This window comes from Cyprinus carpio, chromosome B5 (genome assembly GCF_018340385.1).
Source record: "Cyprinus carpio isolate SPL01 chromosome B5, ASM1834038v1, whole genome shotgun sequence".
In the NCBI taxonomy this organism is placed as follows: domain Eukaryota; kingdom Metazoa; phylum Chordata; class Actinopteri; order Cypriniformes; family Cyprinidae; genus Cyprinus; species Cyprinus carpio.
The window spans coordinates 16,005,232-16,013,481 of record NC_056601.1 but is presented as its reverse complement, the minus strand read 5'-3'; positions in this window follow the sequence as shown (position 1 = coordinate 16,013,481).

Sequence of the window (8,250 nt, the reverse complement as noted above, 5' to 3'; positions counted from 1 at the left end):
TTGTAGCCGGCTCTCGCACCTGGTCTGACAGGTTGGGCTCTGGCTCTCCATCATCGGTGGGCTCGGGCTTATGCTTCGTACCATGGGGAGATGGTGGGCTGGGTTCTGGGTTGGGAGTGGATCCGGCAAGATTCTCCACGGGGGAGATGGTAAGAGGCAACCCATTTCTCGCCAGAGTCCACTCCACAAAGGAGGCAAATTCCTCCTGAGGACCATCCTCAGACGACAGCATTCTGCACTCGGTGTTCAGGTTAGCATCATAGAAAGCCCAGAACATGTTGTCCAGGTAGCCGGTGATGTGAGCTAACAACAGGAACTGTCTGGTTTGGTCCTCAAGAGATCGTCCTTCCTGCTCCAGCAGGAGGAGGAGGAATTCAGGGCGAAGGAGGGGATCCATGAAACAACGGAAAGAAAAAGGACTGAGGAAAAAACACGGAAAACAAACAGAGGGTAGACATGCAATTTACACTGTTTAGGTCAGGTCTTCTGTCACACTACACTGCCGGAAGGAACAAGGAGCCCTGGATAATCAAAAGAGTTTTTATTAATCCAACACAGGGGTAAATCCAACATGGAAACCAGAAGGAAGACACACAGACATAACTGATAGACCCAACCAATGTGAACTGAAAGGACTGGGGCTTATAAAGACAGGATAATGAGGGAACTGACAGGTGCAGGGAATCAACTAATAATCAACTAAACAAGGACAGGAAACAGACCAAATAAGGCAAAATAAGAACTGAAACACATGACAACAAGTCCAATCCTGACAGCAGTCTAAGGAGCAATTCCCCTAATGGTTTTTGGTTTCACATGCTGTACAATATGCTTCTTATAGGCTAAATTCTCAAAGAACATTATGATCCATTTTCCGTGCTCTAAATTTCTTCTATTGTTATGACACTGCAAATATGTGCACATATGTTTTGTCTTTCTTTCCATGCAAACAAGCCTGTTTTTTTTTTTTTTTTTCAGATGTTCCACATTTGTCCACTGTTTTCAATTGAATCTCAGCTTGTAATTAAATGACACAACAGCAATATGAAACAAAAGGAGAACAATGGGCAACCTGGATTTCATTTACAGGTTTGGATGTTTAGCTGAGGAAAACAGGTGGTGGTGCAGACCACCGCCCATTTCTTTGGCAGACGCTGGAGCTCAGTAGATACACAGATTGCTTGAAATGTTACAACTGCTTTTATGCAAAAAATCATGTGTGACTGTAAACTTGGCTGGGGCTCATGGGTCCTGGATCATCTATTAGGTCCACCCAATTTCCCATTCGTCCACTGTTCATTTTTCTTTACTCAGCATAGCATTAGCCAAATAGAACAGTGACTCCTTTCCTCAGCACAGTTGATTTCTCCCAAGTCTTTGCTCTGTGTCCAAACTAGCCAAACTTGCTAATAACTCGAGAGGACACTCCTAAACCTGACATCCCAGGTCAACATTCATCTCTCTACCAACGCAATTTGCTTTATTTATCTTTTCTGATTGTTAGAGCTTCATCTAGTGTGAAACCGCAATCTAAATCAATTACCAGACTTTTATTCCTGTTTTCCTTGACACCTATGCCAGCATTGTCTTGTTCATCATGTTCTTTATTACAGACATGAAGGAACCAAGTCTGTTGTCAGTTAGACATCATAGTGCTTTTTGAGCTCCTGGCGCCATACCAGCTGCTGTTCTCATGGCTTGAAAGGCCATTATTCATCCTTTTTAAGGGTATCCAGAAGAATATTGGTGAATATAACATATATCATTATCTGTGCCCTTGTGTTTGAACTGTTTTAGAGGGATCAGAAAATGAAACAGAACATGAAGAACATATTTCATACACTAATAAATGAAAGGTGAAGAAAAAAAATACTAAAAAAAAGTCTAAATTTGCCATCAAAACAGCCACTCTCTGGAAAAGACAAACATAGGTGTAAATCAGCTTTGAGTCTTCTGACAAGTCACAACCCTGCTGATTGTCACTAATTGCATGTCTTAAAAATCTATAGACTTGCATTCCCTGTATAGCTATTGCTCTAAGATTACTTTATTTTTATTTATGTTAACTTATATTGTTATTTTTCTTAAACCTTAACTAGTAGATAATTAATAGTAGTTATTCAGGAGGTATGACAGAATATATTAGTTATTGATTAGATAACTGTTACTTAACACAATCATAACATTGTATTACATACTGATTAGTTAACTTACATTCCTTCTTAAGTAGTTAACAGTAGTGGGTTAAGTTTTAATGAATAATTACCTGTTAGTTATTCAATAATTCCTTATAAGTTATGCAGTAAGTAAGAAACAGTATTCCAAAGGGTTACCTAAATTACTTGTACAATGATTTTATGCTTCAATGCTTTTTTTATGAACATTAAGATCTCTGTGGCAGCTAGTGGGTCAGTGTACTGCAACAGTTGGCAAAGAAAACACAACTCGGTTCAGAAAGCAATATGTGGGCATTACTCCATTTAAGTAAGTCCTCAGGCTAGTCAGGAAATGTGCCCCAGTTTCTCTTGGATGTGACAAGCAATGGGAATAGAGCCATTGTGGAGTGGAGAGCACCACCTCCAGCCTGTAATATACACTACATTGATTAAAAAACAGTCATCCTCCTGGAGAAGAGTTTCCCAGATTCAATAACTGGCTGCATGGGGAATATGTTATTCAAGAACACATCCAGGACTAGTGGCAGTTGAATACTGGTAGTCACTGGTCATCAGTCTACTTTAATAGCAAGGTTTAAAGGCATACATTTGAAGTATAATTTCCTGTAGCCAAAGCCTTGAACTTAATGTGCTGTTGTTTAAACAATCAAGCTGTTCAACTATTATAAAAGAGTGTCACTCTTTCATAACAGTTGAGTGCAACTCTGCTTCTTCCAAAATCTTGCTTGACCCATCTGTTTTTCATTCAGGCTAACGCTGTTTTGATTCCACCAACTCTTTTTGTGGCTGTTGCACCAAAACCACAAAGAACACATTTTAGTGACTATGCACCACAGATATGTGCAAGAACAGACAACTGCCGCAGCATGTTTCTGGACAGTTACTCTTCAATTACACTGTCTATTCCACTGGTATCTCTCTCCAGCGTAAGCCTGACAATGATCTCATTATTTCAATTGCATCAAACACTGCATGCCAACATTTACTCTCAACACCAACACTTACATAACTACAACAAATATGGTCAATAAAGTCATGCCCAGAAATACAGTGTTATGCTTATGCTGTCAGTGCAGGCTTAAAGCACTTAGTAAGAACTGGCAGAGAGTGCTTGCCAATAGCAAAATGCCAAATTCTGAGCATCATGTGATTGCATGATTTAAAGGTATAAAAAATTGTAAGAGGCATGAGAGCATACACTACACTTTAACAGTTTTTTAAAGTCAGTCATGGAGTAAAAAACAAAACAAAAAACATTTGAAGCCTGCTCACTGACACGGGCTCTTAGAGCCTAGATGGAAAGCCGGGTTGGAGAGAGGAGGGAAAAACTGTGAAACTGATTATGCATATTCTGATGAATTCATATTGCTGTATTTTATGAAAACATAAAAAATACAGCATGCCTTTTTTGCCTGTGTCACCTTCTCATTAAATTGACCCAAAATCATTCCATAAACCATTCTGGGGGTCTACCAATTATCGTTTTACATTATCTGTATCATATTTGATACTAAATTATCAACATCACATGACTAGTGATACATGTGTAACAGTCAAGTCAAGTCACCTTTATTTATATAGCGCTTTTAACAATACAGATCATGTCAAAGCAACTGAACAACATTAATTAGGAAAATAGTGTGTCAATAATGCAAAATGACAATAGTAAACACTAATTTTTCAGTTAAAGACAGTTCATCATTGAATTCAGTGATGTCATCATCCATCTCAGTTCAGTTTAAATAGTATCTTTGCAATCAAGTCAACGATATCGCTGGAAATGAAGTGTCCCCAACTAAGCAAGCCAGAGGCAACAGCAGCAAGGAACCAAAACTCCATCTGTGACAGAATGAAGAAAAAGCCTTGTGAGAAACCAGGCTCAGTTGGGTGGCCAGTTCTCCTCTGGCCAGACGAAACCAGCAGTTCAATTCCAGGCTGCAGCAAAGTCACATTGTGCAGAGGTAGGTTACTCCAGAGTTTAGGCACTAAATAGGAAAAGGATCTGCCGCCAGCAGTTGATTTTGATATTTTAGGTATTATCAAATTTCCAGAGATTTGAGAACGCAGCGGACATGGAGGACTATAATGTAACAAGAGCTTGTTCAAATACTGAGGTGCTAAACCATTCAGGGCTTTATAAGTAATAAGCAAGATTTTAAAATCTATAAGATGTTTAATAGGTAGCCAGTGCAGTGTTGACAGAACTGGGCTAATGGTCATACTTCCTGGTTCTAGTAAGAACTCTAGCTGCTGCATTTTGGACCAGCTGGAGTTTGCTTATTAAGCGTGCAGAACAACCACCCAATAAAGCATTACCATAATCTAACCTTGAGTCATAAACGCATGGATTAACATTTCTGCATTTGACATTGAGAGCATAGGTCATAATTTAGATATATTTTTGAGATGGAAAAATGCAGTTTTACAAATGCTAGAAACGTGGCTTTCTAAGTAAAAGATTGCTATCAAATAGCACACCTTAGAAGTCTCTAAGAAGGAATATAATTGTGAGGATACTACCTTTTCTAGTATCTTGGACAGAAAAGGGAGATTCAAGATCGGTCTGTAATTAACTAGTTCTTCGGGGTCAAGTTTATGTTTTGGGGACATATCCTAATGACAATGATGAATTAATAATAGTCAGAAGAGGATCTATGACTTCTGGAAGCACCTCTTTCTCACCCTCCATAGACAGCAACACAAATATTACGCTCATCGCCCAGAAACGCAGTAAGGACATCGTAAAAGTAGTCCATGTGACATCAGTGGTTCAACCTTAATTTTATGAAGATACGGCAATACTTTTTGTGCGCAAAGAAAACAAAAATAATGACTTTATTCCACAATTTATTCTCTACCATACCTGTCCTAATTAAAAAGACTCAAAAATATCTTAATTTGTGTTCCGAAGATGAACAAAGGTCTTACGTGTTTGGAATGACATGAGGGTGAGTAATTACTGACAGAATTTTCATTTTTAGGTGATCTTACCCTTTAGAAATTACAGAGCTTTGATCAATGAGCATTTAAATGTTATTTTACTAAAACATTATTGAGCGATAAAAACACAATTGATATTTATATGTATTTTATGAAAGTAGTCTGTTATAAAGATTTCATTAATTTATATTAATTTATCAGAATTCCATCTTACTTTTTGGCCATATAAAAATCAGTAACTGCACAAAATAAAAGAGTTTTATACATTATGTAATACAGGGTCTCTACCCTGTCTCTCAACCCACCAAGGAGTTTTGACTTAAAAAGTTTAAAGACCCCTGGATTAGTAAGGTTTGTGTATAGTCTGAGGGATCATAAGCGAGTTGATTCCTCTTTGGTGGGGTGCTGAATCTGGAGAAATTTAGATTTTTTTCTTTTTCTTTTCTTTTTTCTTTTATTATTTTTTTTTTCCTTTTTTTTTTTTTTTCTCTTACCAAAGAGTTCTGTACTTGATGGCAAAATGCAACTGTTTAATAACCCCAAATGCCCCAGCATTTTTACAGCTGAAGGATCACATTTCCATTATTCAGCCAAACTGTATCTAGGCCTCCCTGTTGATGGTTTTGGGCTCACACAGTGACAAGTATCTGGAAGCAATAAAGGTCCACAATGCCATCATCAACTTATATGCCAGGCATTGATCACAGATGGTGTATCTACACAATTGTGCCAGGCATGTCAAAGCACAACAAATGAAATTCATATGGGGACTCAGTGAATCTGTATTGACATCACAGGATATACTCCCTTTATCTCATATGATCTGATGATCTTTATATGCTGACAAGAGTACTGCATCATCTCACACTCCCACAATTAGTCAGCACCTTCTGTGCTGTTTTCCTGCTTCTCTGGAGAGCTTTTACTAATGATACAATCCACTTTTGAGATCCATTTTAACAGTAATTATTCTTGATTTCTGATTATTTGTGTTTTAAAGTCACAGGAAAATCTGGAGCAATGAAAATCATAATAGGGCCTTTGTCTCCCATGCGCCAGTGAAGCCCTTTGAGGTGCATGCACACGTCACACTACTTACCCATGAGAGCAGCGCCTGTGTTTCTAATTATTGTTTTAACCATGACGTATGGGTAACACTTATGAGCTCATGTTTCAAGGGTCACTGGTCACAACTCCACGTAGCTGTTGAAAGGACATTTAGTGCTGCAGGAAAACATCTACTCCAGCATCTTATTTTATTCACTCTTCTTAAAAGCATTTTTTTTTTTCATTTCACAAGCTTTGAATGTTATCAAACCTGGTATTGCAATGTTTTACATAAGCAGTCTTTTGTTTGCTCATGTTTTAGTTGTATTGGCTCAGCTCCTAAAGCTGTTATGGCAGGTGACCAGAAAACAGCATGACAGTGATGGGAACTGTACCACCCTGCCAAATGCAGAAAGCACAGAGCATCTGTTAATGTGCTCAGCAACTCTGACACTTGGCTCTGAAATGTTGCAAGTTTGGGGAAGAGTCCTGGGTGGGGCAGAGGAGATTTTTCTCAATGCTTTTTAACACACAGTACCACTGTATCTACATATATGTTTGGTTATGCTTACTTACATGCTTACTCACTCGCTGAGTCAGAAACATATGCATGCATGAGTCATTTGATAACTGTACCGGTGCAGTAGGAACCCTAGATGTCATGTGGGAAAGCTACATGATTTTCCTCTGCTGTCCCTGCCAGCACACACACACACACACACACACACACACACACACTTGAGTGCATTGTTTGTTTTGGGAGCTTTCCCACTGCAAAGCACTGTGCAGCATATCAAATTGGGATCTTTTGCCATTGCTTATCAAGATTAATCTGTGCACAGAGGCAATTTAACTGTATAAGGACACCCATGCCTCTAAGGGAAAAAGGGATCAATTTGAAACAAATAACATGAGGGGTGAGACTGTAATTTACCTTATGTAATTTCTTATTCAGTGTAATCTTTTACCTTCCGTTTGTCCTGTGTTTCTGAATTAACTGAATTCTGAATTTCACACAACAATGGAAGTTCTGTCATCATTTACCCACTCTCATGTCATTCCAAACCCATAAGACATGAAGATATTTTTAAGAAACCTGAAAGATTACTGTCCCTCCATTGAGAGTCTGTTCCACCAAAATGTTGACGATTAAAAAGCTTTTAAAAGAAGAAAATTCATATGAATGGAGCAGATTAATCCAAATTTTCTGAAGAGACATAATTATTTTATATCATGAACAGATTTAGATTTGGCTTTTTTAACCTAAAACACTGAAGGCACATAAATAGAGTAATTTGTGACAGAATGTCACTTTTTTTTTTTTTTTTAAATAACCCAAAAAGTATCCTTTAAAAATTACAAATTTTAAATGTTCATGTTTTTTATTTTAATAGTTCATATTTTGACCAAGCTCTTGATCAAAAAAAGCACTGTCAAAGTGGTTCATACCACTCATACTCAATCTTCTGAATCCTATGATAGCTCTGTGTGAGGAACAGATTGAAATGTTTATTTTAAGTATTTACTAAAAAAATAGTAAAAAAAATATATATATATATATATATATATATATATATATATATATATATATATATATATATATATATATATATATATATATATATATATATATAATAACCCTGGCCATTCACTTTTTTTTGTTGTGGAAAAGAGCATTGTGTGGAAAAGAGCATCTTATACATTCTGCTATTCATTTCTAAATTTATGTTTCATGAAAAAAAGAAAGAAAAATGAGCGTGAGCAATTGATTTTTGGGTGAACTTTTCCTTCAGTGTGAGGTGAGTAGCATGCATCATCAATTAAACTCTGGGAAGCTTGTTTGGTAGGTGTTGCTGTAAAAACAGTTTTTTATTATATTGCCATCACTAGGCAGAATTAAGAGAATTTCAAGAGTAAAAAAATAGTTATTGGTGAAAACTGTGTATCTGAATAAACCCGAATAAACTGTATAGTTGCAAGCACAATAAATGCTCCAGATGTGCACTATGGCTTATAGCCACAAACTGTGCAGTACAACCAAACATAGTTTTAACTCCCTAGCCTAACTTTCGTAATGAAACAGAGC